Source organism: Manis javanica, chromosome 10 (genome assembly GCF_040802235.1).
Source record: "Manis javanica isolate MJ-LG chromosome 10, MJ_LKY, whole genome shotgun sequence".
NCBI lineage: Eukaryota > Metazoa > Chordata > Mammalia > Pholidota > Manidae > Manis > Manis javanica.
This window is the reverse complement of record NC_133165.1, coordinates 107,909,301-107,927,726: the sequence shown is the minus strand read 5'-3', so window position 1 is coordinate 107,927,726 and position 18,426 is coordinate 107,909,301.

Below are 18,426 nucleotides of genomic sequence, written 5' to 3'. Positions count from 1 at the left end.
TTACTTCGGAGCGTGTAGGTGCCAGACCCTGGATGGGCCTGAGCGCAAGGCCAGGGAAAGGCCAGGGTTTCAGGGTGACGAGAGCCCTGTCTGGGCAGCCTCAGGACCCGGGGAGAGGAGGGAACTAGGTGTGCAGAGGAGGGGAAGGGCAAGCGGGGGACCAGCCAATCCGGGCTAATGGACTATCACAGCCAAGGGGGCAGCCAGGAGACAAACCTGAAATGGCAACCCACCCCGCAGAGAAGCCCATCCCTCCCTGTGCCCCATTTCACCTCCCGCCCAGGACCCAGTGTGTTTTCTTTCACCTTCTGTAAATCCCACCCAGCCTCGCCAGCCCATCCCAAGCCTGCCAGCTGAATCTCAGTCCTGGGGCCCTCCTGTCTCAAGAGGCACCTGAGAAAGGGGACGAGAACGCCCACCCATGTGTCCATTCCCCCAGGAAGTGCCCGCTCCCAGCTCATCCTGCACTGTTCCAGGCAGTGGGACGCAGAGGGACAGATCCTTGCCTCCCGTGCTTGCGCGCTAGTGACAGGCAGATGGTAAGTGGGTTAGAGGAGGTGATTCATGGCATGGAAGACAAGCCAAAGTAGCGCAGGGCAGGAGCAGTGGGGCAGCTGCAATGCAAACTGGGTGCTCAGGCTAGGCCTTGCTGAGAAGGGGACATCTGAGCAAAGACTTGAAGGATTTTCTCGGACTGACTCTGGGCTGCAGTAACTTACCCAAAGCTCAGAGCAGCCCCCTCTTACAGATGAGGAAACTGAGGCTCAGAGGGTGAGGTATAGTCCAAGGTGCTCAGCCAGTGAGTTAATAACCCAGAATTTGAACCTAAATCCACTAATTCTGAACCTGCCCAGGCTAGCGTAATGGTTGGGGTTAGAGCAAGGATGCCGGAGCCTGGGTAACAGTCGAGCCACAGCCTGGCCCTGCTGTAACCGAGCCTCAGGCAGGCTGCTTACCACTCTGGGCCTCAGGCTCCTCACCTGTAAAGTGGGGGTCATGACAGAGCCATCCTTCTGAAGCAGTAGAAAGGATTCGACAATGAAGTGCATATGAAGTGCTTACACAGAGCCCAGCACCAGGCAAGAGCTCTTGGTGATAATGAATCATCACCACTGTTACCACCATCACCGCCACCATCACCGCCGCCATCACCGCCGCCATCACCACCAGCACCACCACCACCACCATCGTCACTATCATCATTATTTCTACTACACCTCATCTGCTAACCCACAACACAGTGCCCCCAGTAAGGAGGCCTGGCCTGTGGCCCCAGCTGGTGGAACAAGTCTGTGCTGGGGGACTGGCTGGGCTGAGGGGCTGCCTTGGTTGATGGGCAGGTTCCCTTTGACTCTATCTCCCCCTCCCTTGCCCCTCTCTCTCCAGGCTGATGAGATGTAAAGGTGCTGGCAGTGGCACGGCTGCTGAGAAGGCTGCCACCACCCAGGGAGGGTGACGAATAGCGCTGATTACACTGGCGGGTAGGAGGGGGAGGCTGGGGGAGAGAGAGCCAGAGTCACCCACCGTCTCGGAGCCCTCGCCCCAGACCCCTTCAGCCCACCCCGCTGGCTCTCTGGCCCGCCCAGGTGCTGCCAGGGTTTCCATCCCGAAGGTTTGTCTCTGTCATATCCTGGGCCCCTCACAGCAACTGTGCTGGGGAAATGGCAGAGGTCTGTTTACCCGAGGGACATGAGGCCCTAAGAGGGGAGGGGCCCTACAGAGTGAGTGGTTATGTTGGGATTAGAACCTTCCGATTCCCCAGTCTGATGCTCTTTCAGTGCCTTGTTTGTAGGTGGCTTGTAACACCTGCCCAGTCTTCAGGGGTATTTGCAATGACTTGGGGAGCAATGTAGCTTGGAGGTTCTGAGTTCTACCTCTGGAATCAGGGAAACTGAGTCTGAATCCCAGGTCTGCCACTCAGAACATGCTTGGGAAAATTAGTTAACGCCTAAGACTCAGTTTCCCCATCTGTTTAATGGAGGTGATGGTGCTAGTCCTCATGAATTCAAAATTCCATATCCCCAGATCCAGGCATGAGTCAGGGTCTCTGAAGAACTTCCCTGCCCTCCTGTTTTTTGTGTGACGTCAGTTCATCTTCCCCTCCCCATGCTGTGCCTTCTACCTAGGACACCTTTCCAGTCTTCACCTGGCAAGCCCTGGGCTCCAGTTCAAATATCACCTCTGCTGGAAAGCCCCCTACCCCTAGCCCTGTTTCTACATATGGCATATCCCTTCCAATCTGGAAACATACTTGGACTTAGCCACTCCTGGCACAGGGCTGTTCTCTTGGCTGCCTCCCCATCACACACGGGGCCCCTGGGGAGCAAAAATCCCAGCAAAATACCTTCCCTAGAGCCCCCATACCTGGCAGGATGTCTGGCCAGACCAGAGGCTCCTTTTTAATGGAGAAGCTGGTCCCTGGGGTAGCTAACAAAAGCCCTGAGCTTTACACCTCTCAGAGATGACTGACTTTCCACAGGAGGTCAAGTTGACACTTGCTTTCCACAAACCCAAAGACAGAATCGGCAGTGGTGGACCTTCAGGACAAATGGGAGTGTGAGAAAGAAATGTTTAGACCCACTGGGGACTGAGTCCCCTAAGTCCCACCCTGCCAACAGCTGCCTGTGTTCTGCAGGGGTGGGGGGCATGTGTGTCACCCAGACCCTGCCCTGCTATAAACCCTTCCTACTGCAGGATGGATAAAATCTGAAGTTGGCCAGCTCCAGCCCCATCTTCCCTCAATCTCCCTGCCTGCTGGTGCCCCCCCACTGCCTACCACACACATACTCTCTTATTTATTTTGATACACTGGCTTCAACTGTCCTCCCTGTGCTGAACTCTCCAACCTCAAGGCCTTTGCACAGGCTCTTTCCTTTGCCTATGAAGCCCTTCCCTCAACTCTTTGGTTTGTGTCTACTTATTTCCTCAGTCTCTGTTGAAACATCACTTCTTCAAAGATGCCCTTACTGGTGCTCAAACTAGGCTGAGCCTTCCCTTTTTGCTCCCCCAGCACCCTAGGCTTTTCTTCCACAGCTTGTAATGGCTGGTTTTCCTGAAATCACTGTTTGCATCCTGAGAGAGCTGTGACGGAAAGCACAGACTCTGGAGTCAGAGTACCTGGGTTTACAAAGAGGCTTTACCTTGCACAAGCTGTGTGGCCTTGGCCAAGCTACTTCACCTCTCTGCGCTTCAATTTCCTTATCTGTAAGATGGGCCCATAAAGGTGCATACCTGCAGTATGGTCGTGAGAGTCAAAGGTCATGACAGTAAAGCATTGAGGACAGTGCATGCCCCTTAGTGGGACATTAATGTACAGCTACCCTGTTTATCACTGTCCCCACATTGGAATGCAGGCTCTGTGAGGGCAAGGACTATCCCTGCTTGCTCACCCACTTACTGCTGTCCCCACTGCGGCACATGAGTTAATAGTTATTGAGTGAATGGATCTATGAGTGATGTAGTGAAGCATTTCCAGCAGTTTCCAGTTTTAAATGCTTTATAATTCTTTCTTCAGAGTGATGAAAAAAATTTTACAAAGACATAAGACTTACTAAAGTTTCCAGATGAGCCATACAAAATGGTTGCAAGTTTTTTCTTGAAGGGAAGATTCAACACTGAAATTCTACACTTGACAGCAAAGTCACAGTGTTATGAGTAAGGGCTGTGAGGTTTGTTTAATGTTCCTATTTCAGTTCAAACAATCAAGCTTGTCTGTCTATAGCATCTAAATAAAGTGGGACTTGGTTAGAGTGTATATTACAAAGAACAGGTTAGCTGCTTTTAACCAATGCAATTAGATCACCATAAAAAAGTGGAAAAGTTGTCCATAAAATCAAAATAAAACTGCCTCTCCACCTCAAAAGGAAAAAATAATAAAATAAAGAAAAACACCCAGACCCCTGTAGTTAACCCTGACAACCATCTTCATTCACCATGCTTTATACTTAAACTGTAACAAGGAAAATAAATAAAAGCAGAGGCCACTGCCTTTAAATGTTATGCAACAATCCGGAAGATATTTCTAGCCACCTTTACAGCAGTGAATCAGGACAAGACATAAATTTGCTAATGTGCATTTAATCACCAAAAGGCTGAAGATGTCTGGGTTTTTGTTCTGTAATGTTTCTGAGACTGTGTCCATTAAATGCAAAAAGGAAGACATCTTGCCAGAACAGGTGAAGTGATATATATCTGATGATCACATGGACTTAAATATTATTCATGTCATATAGCCTAGTCCATGCTCTAGCTCTCTCTATGGTGTCACTGGCCTGCTGCTGCTCCGCTCCATCACTTGCCAATGAATCATCTGGATTGGAAGCACTTAAACAAATCTGGATTGATAGCAGAACTGTGCCGATCTGCTGTGCTGGAGACCACTTAGCTTTAAAACATCTAAACTCATTCTTCCCAACTTATCTATATTAGGAAGATAAATTTTGGTCATGAAACATGCATGGGATATTTTTCTGGGAGGAATAGTTCATGTTTAAAAATCTGTCTCTCTCACTGGGGGAGACCAGATCTCCTTTGCACGCTCGTGAGAAATGTCCCAGAGAGAGACAATGATGCAGGAGCCAGCAAGTGATGCCCTCTAAGGTGGAGAGAGGAACCAAGCCCAAGTGCAGGCCTGGCTGTGGGGGATGGGGCTCTAGACACAGGATGGTTGGTTAAAATAATCAAAATCTGTAAAGGATGGCCCAGTGCTGTCATAGAGAAGGCTCCCAATTCGTCTGTTCTCCTCCATCTGTTGCCTGGGATGCATGGGCAGCAGGCTGCTCACCAGGAACCTGCAGTTAGCTCACTTCTTTGGGCCTCCTATGGGGCCTGGGAGTGTGGCCACAGGGAAAAGACTGCAACCTGACAGGGACTCCCACATTCTCCTGTGCCTCCTTGCTTGTTCTGGGCCTCTCTCCTCCCACCTCCCTCCTCACCCGCAGCGCAGCACCCCCACATCAGTCACTGCTTGGTTGGGCGAGGGAGGCCCCGGTCCCCACCTGCAGCATCCGAGCTGGGGCCCGGTCCTTCATGGATGCTGACGTCTCCCCTGTGTTGCTGTTGTGAAACTGAACAGATTGCTGGCAGCCAGTTGCAGGACGGATGGCCGGGCCCACAGGCTGGGGACAGGACCAGAGGCTATGAGGTTGGGGTTTTTTACTCCATACAAAGTAACAAATCAAAACAAGCCAATAATTTTTAATTAAATCAAGCTTAAGGACAGATTGTGAGAAGGACTATGCTGGTTCTTTGAAAAGCATGGCGGCACCAGCAGCTCTCAGACTCACAGAGAATCAGAGTGACTTAGAATCCCAGAGTCAGCTCCGGGTTACAGAACCCTAGAGAAGTACACTCTTCCCCACTAACAGAACCCTCTTAGGCTGAATCGTGCCCGACTCAGGAGATGACTGGGAGATGAATCTCAGGTGGTCGGAGGTGATCATGACAGTCTGTGTCCTGTGCCACTCATTGGCCTTGAGTGGGCATGTGGTCCAGTTCAGAGTGATACTAGTATGAAGAGGAAAGTCCGAGGCTGTGGTAAGTGGCAGTATACTCCAAAGTAAGGATTTTCCTCTCTGATGGAAGAGAAGCCACATGAGCAGAAGGCTCCTTTGCTCCCTTCCTTGTCTTCCTATTTTGGACACTGTTGTGTAAAGATGTGATGCCTGGAGCTAGGACAGCCATGTTGTGACCATGAGATGTCAAGCACCAACATGCTGAGGATACTAGAGTGGAAGAAGGGCTGAATGTTCATGATCCCTCAAGTTTCATATGTTGAAATCCTAACCCCCAATGTAATGGTATTAGGAGGTGGGGCCTTTGGAAGATAGTAGGTCAGGAGAGTAGTCTTCATGATTGGAATTAGTGTCATTATAAAAAACCAAGGAGATCTCTTGTCCTGTTTCTGCCATATAAGGTTACAAGGAGCTGGCGATCTGTAGCCCAGAAGGGGAACCTCGCCAGAGGCCAAACACGTGGCATCCTGATCTTGGACTTCCAGCCTCAGGACTGTTCTTTATAAGGCACCTAGTCTATGGTACTTTGTCACAGAAGCCCACCGATTAAGACAGTTGGAAAGAACTAGGGTACAGATGTCATTGTTAAGCTGCAGAATCAACCTGAGGACAACCAACATCCAGACAGGTCTTCAAGTGGCAATAGATGTCTTTATGGGTTAAGCTACTGACAGTGGGTTTCCTGTTATTACAGCTAACCACAGCCTTTCTCCACCTTTCCAGTTCCTCCTCAACCTTCCAAAGCCAGGTGAACCATTATCTCCTTCACATAGTCTCTCAATAAATGTTTGCTGATTGCAAGCAAATATTTATTGAGCACCCATATGGCCCCTGCTCAGTTTTAGGTGACAGTAGGGAGGGGGAGAGACAAAAATAATTAACTAGATAGATGTTGGAATTGATCATATACTGTGATGAATTTTATATATTGAACAGTGGGATGCTAGAATAGAAAATGTCAGTGTCCCTATTGGATAGAATAGTCAAGGAAGGCCTTTCTGAGGAGGTGACATTTAAGCAGAGTCCTGAATGAATGGATCAGTTCAGAGAGCAGGGAGAGGATGTTTCCAGGCAGTGGAACAACCCGGGCAAAGGTCCTGAGGTAGGAACTAGCTGAGCATGTTGAGGGTATGGAAAGAGGGTAGAGCCAGGCTGTAGGGTGAGATAAGAAGTCTGGGTCCCATTTTAAGGGCTGCTGCTGAGGAAGTGTAAGCCATGGAGCGGCGTGGTCGAAGTCCTGCTTTAAGAAACTCCTTCTGGCTGCCAAGTGTGAAAAGAGCTGCCCAAATCCTCCTCCAGCCTGCCTGAGCTCTGGTCTCCCCCAGAGCTGCCTCGGGCCTGGTGCCCCTGGCTTGGTCCGCTGCCTGTTTGCCCTTACGCGTCCAGACTACAGTCTCCCCCTTGAGTGGGGACCATGTCGGCCTCTTCTCTACCCTCGGCGCCCAGCACAGAAGCTGACAGCCCCTCTTCCCTGGGGAAGCCAGCAGCCAGCAAACCCTCCCAGGTGCCGGGCTGCCTGCCAGGGGTCAGCAGCCTGACTTGCTCCAGGAACGTGGCCAACAACCCCTCTTGGGTCTGTACCCCCAGCTCATGCAGCAGGTAGGGGTGGAGTGAGGCCGCCAGGGACCAGCACAGGGTCTGGGTTTGCTCAGTTTTATGACTGTGCTTGTGTCCAGAAATGGAAAGGCCAGGCAATTCTGTCTCCCGGTTAATGTCACCAAGCTGGACTTCTGCTTCCCCGCCCTGGCTGCCTCCAGGCGCCTCCCCTCCCCCACCTTGGGCTTAGTCAGGCCGGCCAGGGACAGAGGAGAGGAGGACAGAAAGAGAACATGTGCCCTGACTTGAAAAGCAACAGTGAAACTCCCTCACATCACCACCAGCCCTCGAAATTTGCGGGGAGTAGAGATTCCACCATCAAGCATGGCCGTGTCCTGGTTAGCAGCCAGCAGTCTTGCTCACCATCAGAGGACAGATGTCTGACGGCTCGGGACTCTAGGGATGAATCAGCTTTTGGGGACAAGAGAGAGAGATAGAGATGGAGAGGGAGAGGGAGGGATAGAGGGAAAGGGAGAGAAAGAGGGGTGTGAAGAGAGGGAGAGGTGGTGGGAGAGAGGGAGACAGAGAGAGAACGGAGGGAGGGAGAGAGGGAGGGAGGGAACGAGAAGGGGAGAAGGTGGGTAGAGAGGGGTGCAGAGGCTCCGAGTGTCTTGGTTTCTTCCCTCTACCTCCTGGTCACATTCTTCCTCCTGCGACATTTATTGCTGCGGACTGTATGTCTCAGACCCAAGTCTTAGCATCCTGGAACACCAAGAACCCTTAGAGATCAACCCAGGCCTGCCCAAAACCCAAGAGATCAGAGTCACGCCCCCACCAGCTGCAGTTCTCAGCGAGGGGGAGGGCGGGGGCCACAGGGCTGCACCAGGACTTCTGCAAATCGGAATCACAGCCCCTGAATGCAGCATCCCTGGGCCTGGCGTGGCTAAGCGCTCCAGCCAGGCCGCCTGGGCTGGCATCTCAGTTCTGCCTCTCCCTGGGCAGCTCCTGCATCTGTAAAATGGAGACGATAATAGAACGAATCTTCCAGGGGTGGAAAAGCCTGACCTGCGATGGGCTCAGAACGGAGCCTGCCACTCAGGAAGCACTGAGACACAGCTGGCTGTTGCTATTTGCCCCTGAGGCTTCTCAGGCCAGAGACAGCCAGCGGCTGCCCCAAGGCCGCCCAGCGAGTGTGTGGCAGGTCCAGGGCTGGAACCGGGGTCTCCTAACTTCCCAGCCCACGCTGTTCTGAGCTCATCCAGCTTGATGGTTGCAAGGACGTTCCTTCACCACCTTGAGAGATGCGCACCCAGGGCATCACACAGCCCCACACACAGTCACCCCGTCTCCCCCAAGGACACAGAGTAAATCACAGATGGGTGTGTGAACACATAGGTCCATCCTTGCACAGATATGCTGAGACACGGATGCCCCCAGGAGCACCAGGCACTGTGCGCACGCCCACACCAGGCCCCACCGGCCCGGCCTCCAGGCCTCCCAGACCTCACTGCCTTCTGCTGTCTCCTTCCTCAGCCCTCTGCCCCCTCCACCACCCACATACTTGTGACTGTCTTCCCAAAGTCCCCACCTGTCACTTGAATGAGGGGTAATGTCGGCTCCTGCTGCGAATCAGCAGCCGAAATTGTGTTCCTGGCCTAGGGTCTCGGTGTCCCAGCTCACCTGGAGGGCCAGAGGAGGCTGTGGGGCAGAGGTTTCAGCTCTGAGCTGAGGGCCTCCAGCTGCGGCCACCTCCTCCTCCCTTCCTTGTCCTGATGCCCTGGGGCAGCTGGGGGATCAGGTGAGGCCCCCTGGGGGGAAGCTGGGGGTCTATGTCATCTCCAGCATCAGGGCCCCAGCCCTCTGGAGCCCCCCATGCTGTGAAAGATGTAGTGTCAGACTCTTACAGCTTCAGGGCTGGAAGGACCCTCTCAGCCATCAGTCCAGCCCCTCCTTTTACAGATGGGGAGACTGAGGTTCAGAGAGGGGAGGAGTTTGCCCAGGGTCACACAGCAGAACCAGACTCCCGGCCCTAGCTCTCTCCTCCCTCAGTCTGAGGCTTGTGCGGTCGGTCGAGCACCTGCCTGACCCTGACCCCAAATAGCACTGTCCCCCTTTGCTCATCGGACCCCTTCCCTACAGCCCCCCAGCCCCTGCGGACACAGGCCGCGGTTCCCAGGCAGAGGCCACCCGCTCCTTTGCCGCGGCCTCCGGAGTCGGAAACCTTCCCAGAGCCTGTCCCCAGAGCCGAGATTTATTCCCTCTCTCCCTTCCTGTTTACTCAACCCCTTGGCAGAAAGCCCCATGGGGGAGAATTTATGAGAGAAGGAAGAGGGAAGTGGGGAGAGAAGGGTGGGGAGTGTGGGTTGATAAAAAGAAGAGGAGAGAGGAGGGCGGGGGAATATAAGGAAAAAACACAGAACGAGTGTTTGTGTGGGAAAGAGCTGGCCTGGCTTGAGGGGCTCTTTGACAAGGCCCTGCTGGCCCAGGGAAAACCATCCCTGAGAAGCCCTCAGCTGGCTGGCCAGTGCTCCCAGGGGATGCCCGGGGCTGTCCCAGGGTCCCCAGGTCACTCCCAGGTGGACAGGCAGCCAGATGCTGCACCGAGGGACCTCCCACCCTTCCCAGGGTGCCGGTGTCCCCTGCCCCCTACGCAGCACTCAGCGAAGCCCCGGGAGTCACAGGGTCCCTGACTGCACTGTGTATGCAGCAGAGGCGCCATCAGGGTTGCATGGACACCAGGCGGGAAGCCTCCAGGTCCTTGAGTTCTTGCTCCCCTGATTTGATTGGTGGCCTCGAGCAAGCAGTTTCCTTGGTTTCCTTCTCCGTCCAGGGAGGGGACATCCTGGGCAGCGGCTAAGGGGCGCTCTGGGTCTGACAGCCCAGGGGGCTGAATGCCATCTCAACGCAGTAGCCTTGACCTCCTTCCTGCCCACTCCTGGTTCTACCTTTGGGTATGTCTGGTAATTTCCATAATAAAACGTCAAATAATAACAAAAATTAAAAATGCATCTTTCCAAGATACCCCTGGAATGGACACAAGGTAGTCAAGGAAACAATTCTTGCTCCAAGGGAAAAACAGTTGATACCTATCGGCAAGCCTGGAATCTAAGGGGGCTTAGCAGAGCACGTCAGCGCCCTGGGATTTCACAGCGGTTTGCAGAGGCTCCCAGAAAAGCGGGAGGCACTGCTTCTTTCCACCTTGCTCACAAAATTGGGCTTCATTGTCAAGTTATATCACTTGGCCCTTTCCAAGGGTTGAAAACCATTCTATATAATATGTACCTAATCACCCTACATTCATGAATGCCTTTTGATTAGTTTCCTTATCTTTGTATTGTATGTATGGGTTTTCTCTTGTTTTCAATTAAGTAGGCCCCCAGAATTACCACCTTGCTGCTTTGAAAGGGAAAACAAAGTCATTTGGGTCAAATAAACATTTTTAGGAAGTTAAAAAAGTCCCCCCCCAGTCCCTCCTCAGCTCCCGCCTCCTTCTGCCCTCCCCTCCCCTCTCCTCCCCTTCCCTCTCCCCTCCCCTCCCATCCCCTCTCCTCTCCCCTCTCCTCTCCCCTCCACCCCCACAATCTGGTGCTGACAGCAGATCCCCTGTCTTCTGCAGAGTGGTTTTGCCCCCTTCCCTCAAGGTCCTCTGCCCACTAGACACCAGGCCTCCTGCCCCTTGTACTCCACAAGGACTCAACCAAGACTGCTCCCCACCCTCCCAGAAGAACCGTGGGCTGCAGGGTGATGCAGGGCCAGGGAGGCCAACGTGCTGGGAATGAAGAGGTGGGTCCAGGTGAGGTCCCAACCACCTTGCTCAGCGGCGCTTGCACTGGGAGTGACTGGGGACCAGGGCCTTCCCGTGCCCATGAGCGCACTGCCGGGGGACTGGTGGCTCTGCTTGCCCAATGCCCAGGCTATGTCCTGACACGGCACGGCAACTAGATGGGACCTAAGGACCGACCAGGCCAGCTACCTCATTTGATAGAGGAGAGAGGCGACCCTTGTTCAAGATCTGTCTCGGAGTCTATGGGACTCAGACACAATCTGACCTGCCGCTGCCCTGCACAGAACCTCAGTGTGGCTCCCACTGCCCACAGGAGCAGGTCAGGCACCTTGGCCCTGGCACACAGGCTTGCCGGACGTGCTCCTGCTCCTGCTCGACCAGCAGCCCCATCCCCCACGGGTCTCGGGTCTCACCAGCCTGCAACCCTTCCCTCTGTCTCTACCCCGATAGCTGCAACTCCCCGGGGTGATCGCCCGGGCCCTCCTCTCCAGAAGGCCTGCTTGCCCAAAGCCCTGTACTGGGAAGGAAGGAAGATGCTTCCTCTGGCTTCTCGCCCTGTCCCTTTGCTTTAAGGGTGCCCAGGCAGGACCAAACGCAGCCCTGCGCTCTGAGGGGGGGGCTGGGCCTGCCCATCCCAGGGCCCACTCCCTGCTCAGCCCCCTTGCCTTGACCTCCGGGCTGACACCTCCCCACCTGCTCATCACAGCAGCCTCAGCGGCACTGAAGGGACAGCAGGAGCGGGACACAGCATCCTGGACCGGAACAGTCTGTTTCCCGCCTGTGTTGCTTACCGTCTATGGGACCTTCCGCCAGAACTGGGCGCTCCGTCGGCCTCAGTCTTTGTGTCGGGGAGATGGGGGCAGTGACAGCTCCTGCGTCACAGAGCTGTGGGCTAAGCAAGTGAGCGAGAACACAGGAAATGCCTGGGTGCATCTGGCCTATCGTTTGAACACTGCAACTGCGAGTCATTGTCAGTGCGCACCAGGTGCTGGGCCGCTCCCTTCTCCGCTCACCTAGCTGGATGGCCCCGGGCAGGCGTTGGACCCCGAGACTCTATTCCTCCAATGGCTTCACAGCATTGAACACAGCAGCCAGCACGGTGGCAGCCATTCTCCAGACGATGTCAATGCTGACAATGTGCTTGTCCTCAGGGAGCTTACAGGCCAGCAGAGGCAGCAGATGAGTCACTGGCCTCGCATCAGACAGCACAGCAGCTCCTCTCCTGGGGCCTGAGACAGAGGCAGGGGCTGCCGACCTGCCTGGCAGCTCAGAGGGCCCTGCGTGTGCAGCAGCGTGGAAGGGAGAGGGTATGACGCAATGAAAGTATAAAGGACACCCCCTTTCTGGAGTGTCTGTCCCCCATAGGTCTCCTTTCCTCCTCCCAGATTCCTGCAACCCAGCTGAGGGAGTTGGCTACAAGTGGCAGTTCTGTGTCACTGGGGAAATAAAGAAGCAACTCATATGCCGCTCATCTCCAAGGAGAGACCATTAAAGAGACATTCTTGGACAAGGAGGAGGCAAAAAAAAAACTGGGCCATGAATCTGAAAATCTGGGACCAGCTGCTGTGTGACCTTGGACAAATCACTTGACCTCTCCAGACGTCAGCTTTCATCTTCTGTCATGTCTGTGGTGTGAGGCAAAGGAGAGATGCTGATCAATCTCTTGGGAAACCGAGGCCTCGTGGTCTAGGATGGTTGTCCAGGGTCGCCACGCAGGTCACTTCCCAGATTTATCCCACCCCTCTGGGACTTGATGCACAGGAATGCTGAGCCCAACTTTCTTCAAAGCCCCTGGGTATTCCAAGCTGTCAGACGTCCCCCACCCCCATCCCCATCCCCCACAGCTATCCTATGTCCCCAAGGCAAAGCCAAAAGTCTGCCAGCGCCCCATCTGGTGGAGGCAGGAATTGATGTTTGTGCACACCTGCTATGTGCCCAGTTTCCAGGCAGATATTAACCCCTCTCACAATAACCTGATGAGGAAACTATTAATGTTTCCATCTTATAAATAAGAACACTGAGGTTCAGAGAGGTTAAGTCACCTGCCTAAGGACACCCAGTCAGTAAGTGGGCGAACCAGGATTCCAAGTCTGTGCCAAGTCAGCTGTTTGTCCTCTGCCACGATGCTCTGGGGGCCACAGGCACACCAGGCTCCCGACCCCACAGCTCTGAGATGGGGAGCAAGGGGGAGGAGCTTCAGGCTGGAGAGGGTGGAGGCCATGCCAACCAGAGGCTGACTCCAGGAACACTGTGCCCACCTCCAGAAATGGCAGGGAAGTTCCTTTCCCCCCAGTCCTGAGAACCACCATTGCAACTGCTCATTTGTGGAGGAACAGCTATGCCCCAAGCATCCACCATGTGCCAGCTCCACACTGGGCATAGCCACGTTGACCAGCAGATAGGCCCTGTCCTCTGTGGGCTCGTGGTCCAGAGCAGGAAGCCAGAGGAGGTCAGCAGTGTGCTGAGTGTCACGACAGAGGGGTGTGGAGGCTGTGGGAGTCCAGAGGAGGGAGCCAGGCCAAATCGGAAATCAGGGAAAGCTTCCTAGAGGAGTTACGTACAAGTGGTTCTTCAGTGGGCCCAGACAGAGAAAAGTCTTTTCATTTCCTGCTATCTCCCCAGGATCGAGGACAAGGCCTGACAAAGCGAACTCTCAGGAAAGAATGGCTGAAATGATTTGCTCCATTGGAAGCCCTGTGACAAAAGACCAGTGCCTTTAAGAATAATGTCAGGAAGGATATGAAAAGTAAAATTTTAGGGTTGGAGGTGCTGGAGGTGGATGGGTCCTGGAGGAGGCAAAGGAGAGGTTGAGCTTGGTCTTCAAAACCTGCAAATCTCTTACTGGGAAGAGGAAAGCGACCGGACCTAATGGGGAAAGGCGTGTTTGGCTCGGTTTCAGCAACAGATTCCAACAAAAGGCTGGGAAAGGCTGGGAGTGGGCTCATGAAGCTCCAGGTCCCCTGTCAGAGGGGTCTCAGTTGAAGCTGGATGACCGTCTATAAAGGATGCTAGAAAAATAAACAGATCAAAGGGCCTGGTGGGAAATGGTATCAGCTAGATCCCATCGGTGGCTGAGTCTGGGGGATTTGCCTGCCCAACAGCCGGCTCTCTGTGGCCTTGGTGACAGAATTCCCAATCAGGGTGGAACATCATGATCTCCCAGTACCGGGACTGAAAATGGTTATTCTAAGCCATTTAGGACTATCCTGTCCTGTCCCCTCTGCCAGATCCTTTCCTAGCTTGCTTTGCAGTAGCAATAGCTGTGACTCACTTCCGGCCAATGGTATATAAAGCCACGTCTACCGAGCAACTTCTATAAAAGATCTTGTGTCCTCCCCACACCCTCCCCACCCACTGCTGGGCTGGCCCTTTTCATCCTTCCTTATGGGGATGATGGTGTGAGGACATAGTGCTTAGCAACCGTATTGAGACCATGAGGCAACAAAGCACAGGCTGAAATCCAAGCACTCAGATGGCAAAGTTCAGCACAGCAAAGTTTAACCATCTAAGATACACTATATTTTCACATTTTAACATCTTTGAAATCAAGATGTACCTTATGATAATCACTGGGTGTCAGAGTGTAATTTGCCTTTTTTTTTTTTTTTAACAAATGGAGGCACAGTGTAGCTTGGGTATTTGCCCAATAACACTTAAATAATAGATGGTAGAACCAAGATTCCAATCCAGATATTTTCCATCTCAGCATGGTGTGAGAAAAGGGAGAGGGGAGTACAAATAGTCCAGGCCCCCATTCTATAGATGAGAACACTGAAGTCCAGAGAGCTTATATACAGTTTTCCCAAAGCCACAGAGTCTGTCAGTGGTAAAGTGAAAATTTGAACCCAGAGTTCTGTACCCAGAGTCTGGCATGTAATTGACACATGTGTAGCCAATTCACTAAATGCATTTATCCTGGACATATCTGATGCAAACACATGACTCTAGTGGCAGTGTTGGGGCCCCATGACAGGGGAGTCAGGCTGGCCTGGTAGGGCCCTCAGAGCACAAAGGGATGGGAGCTGCCTCCGCATCACCTGCCGCCTTCATACACAGTGTTCACTGGGCGCCTCCTGGGGCCCCTGCATGGGGCGGAACACAGGGCTCCTGAGCTGGCACAGTTGCCGAGCTCCCCAAGGCCGTGCCTGGATCTGCGGAGTGTCCCTAGGTGCCAAAGGCTGTGTTCAAGGCCAGGACGGCAGGGAGACCGGCCCAGCCCAGGTCCTCAGAGAGGCAGCAGGAGAAGCAGCTACAGAGGATGCGGCCAGCCCCATGCTGCTTTGCGGCCTGGAATATTCACTTCCGGCTCCCAGCCCAGCCAGTCCTCAGCCCGCAAGCTCCTCACCGCCCGGCACTGTCAGCCAGAAGGGCATATGGCACAGCCTGGCCTGGCCCATGGCTCAGAGACAGGCAGCCCAACTCTGTCCTCCTTTGGTCAAGGGAGGGCAGGCAGCCCACTTCTTAAGTTCAGCATTTGCAGACACTGAGAGGCTTGGCTTAGAGGTTTTGGGGGTGCTGGAACTGTTCATGTCTTGATTGTGGTGGTGACACATCTGTAAAAACTTGTAGAACTGTGCGTGTAAAAGGCTGGACTTTACAGTAAGTAGATTCCAACCCCAGTAACCTGTCTAAAAATCATATGTATAAAATTAAACAAACATACAATTTTTAAAAAAGAGAAAACTCCGGGAGTTCTAACACAGGTGAGGCCCAGAGATGCCCTGGCCATCCTCAGCACCCAGGGCGCCTGGCCACCCAGGCCAGGTCAGCAGGAGAAGCCCTCACGGGGGCAGACGGCCCTCCCTCGCTCAGCGGCCTCCTCCAGGCCAGGCACGCATCCTGCAGGCCCAGCCTCCCAAACCCTCCCAGACCCAGAGGCCTTGCCTCTCAGCTGCTCGGGGCTCCCCTTCTCACTGAGTCTTTTCACACGTGAGGGCCATGCTGGGTTTATTCCCCTTACATGTGAAACCAAACTGGGGTTTAGCGTACCGAGGAACCTGCCAAAGCCTCCCAGCTGGTAATATGAGTAACAACAATGCTAAGCTCCAAGGCTACGCTGCTATTTATCCTCACAGCAACCTTGAGGCAGGCACTGCTGCTGTTATTTTACAGATGAGACAATGATGCACAGAGAGGTAAAGTAACTTACCCAAAGTCACCGAGCTCATGAAAAGTCAGTTAGTATTCAAACCCAGGAGTCTGGCTCCAAGGACCAGCTCTCAGCCACTATTCTCTGGTCCCCCCAAAAAGAGTTAGCAGCCTCTACCTTGTCCCTCTTCCCTAGAGAGTGTGCTCAAAGCCATTTCTGTCCTCAGTTGTCCACTATGGCCCTGGCATATTCTGCTATGAGTGGAGCTGGCAGGGTGGGGAGTCTCGTGGGATGGTGCAAGATAGCCACCCCTGGACACCACTGTAAGCCCAGCCAGAAGCGCCTCACATGATTCTGTCACAGCTGGGTGACTTTAGGAAGTTACTTCACCACCCTGAGCCTGGGGCCTCGCCTGTCTAGGGGACAATGGCAGCACCAAGGCTGCCGTGAGCCTCTAGCAAGGGGATGTCTACAGTGTCCACAGCTGTGCCTGCCACTTCTCCCAAAGTGCATTCCATCACTGTGCAAGGGAGGGAAGCTATGGGCCAAAACAGCGCGGCCTGACTGCAGCCAGGGTCCCGAAGCACGCTCACCCATCCCACAGGCCCACGTGGGGTGGGTGCTCTTCTTGTCAGCTCAGCCCCATCCAAGGGGCAGGGCCTCGGAGCTAGGCCCTGGGTCTCGCTGCCCTCAGTGACTGTCCAGCATCCTTCTTGGAGCTCCGGTGGGGAGGAGGGCTGGGAGGTTTCGGCCCCTGAAGGTGGGGAAGGGAAGCCAGCAAGGTCAGCTCCCAGGGTGGTTTTCCCCAAAGTTTTCAGACTTGCTGCTTGATCACTTGTATCTTATGCTAAAATAGTCTGTCTTCCTGACCATGCGCTTCATCACAAAAGGCTACCTTCTCCAGAGCAGAGCTTTGTTCGCTAGCGTTTTGTCTAATGCAGCTATTTAATGGCTGGCTTCCAGATGGATGAGGAGACGGGCTGTGTTTCACGGTGCCATCTCCAGGGTCTGGCACACAGAGCAAGTGAGGATGGAAACGTGCATGGCTGGAGGGGTGGATGGGGTGGTTTGTGGGGGGGGCAGGTGGATGGGGGTGTGGGTGGGTAGACAGGTGGATGGGCGGATGTATGAATGGGTAGATGGGTGGGTGGATGGGTGGAGGGACTGATGGACAGATGAGCAGATAGATATGGGTGGACAGGTGTGTAGACAGGAGAAACGATGCCCGGGCAAAGGCTGGGGCTGGGGAGGCAGGGAAACCACTTGCCTCTTTTCCACCTGCTGCTCAAAGCTGAGCGCTTGTAACATCTTCTCTGCTGATCCCGTCTGGGACCTTGGTCCCTGCAATCAGTGAGTCGGCCCCTGAGCCCCCCAAGCAGGAGCAGAGCAGCAGACTAAGAACAGTATAACAAGAATAAAGGTAAGAAGAGGGAAGGGTGGGGGTGGGGGGTGGAGGCACGGCAGCCCAGAATAAAGATCTGAAAAAGAGCAGGTGGAAGAGAAAGGGAAGGAGGCAAAACAGAAGCTAGAGGCAGAGAGGAAGCTGATCAAAGAAAAGGCGAGTGGGCCAGGGCCCCCTGCTCCAGGAGCACCTCACAGCACCTGCTGAGCCCGCATGCAGCTAAGGGCCTGCCCCGCGGACATCCGGAGCCTCTCTCCGTCAGCTCCACTCAGTCTCACCACTTCCCCACCAGGCAGGCTTATTACTTTTTACCACATTATCCCTCTATCCACAGCCTCCAGAAAGAAGACATCAACCCCCTCCCCAAGCTGGATCCTGCTCTCCCACCCCCGCTGGGGGGCCCTGGGGGGCTGCATGGCCCCTGTCATTGTCCTTACTTGTAAATCAGGGGTGACAGTAGCACTTCCCAGCAGGGATGTCACAGAAAGGAAGCTAGAGCATGTGTGAGAGGGTCTGGCACCCAGGCGGGGCCACCATCCTCCTCACCTCCCTCTTCCTCCCCCCAGATTGAGTACCAGGTGCCACAGAGTTGGGGCGCAGGCCTAGCTGTGTGTCTCCACCGTGCCTGCTTAGGAATCAACGTCTGGATGGACCAATGCAGGGCCTGCCCCCCAAGGCCTCAGTGGATTGGGGCCCAGCTACTAGGACCCCTGGAACTCCCCCAGGAAGCTCTCATGTGCGCTGGTTGAGAAGCTCTGATTGAGGTGTATGAATAGAGGTTAGGAAGAGACTTTGCAAGGAGACCCAGGAACTGGCACAGTGGGCAGTGGCTCCAGGGATGGCAACAGTGGCCAAGGGCACAAGGGGGCAAAGGGAGCCCGAGGGGCACAGGGGGGGTGAGGGGGTGGTGTGCACAGGAGGAGGATTTTCTGTGAACACCTCTGGGCCTTGTGGAATTCTGTAGCATTTGCTCATTTTATCTATTCAAAGAGTAAATTGAAATGCTTCTAATATTAAGCAAATGGAATTAAATCCAGCTCAACCTACGCCCAGGTTGACAGGAAGTCCTTAGCGGTGGCATTTCAGTCCCTTCTCCTTCTCG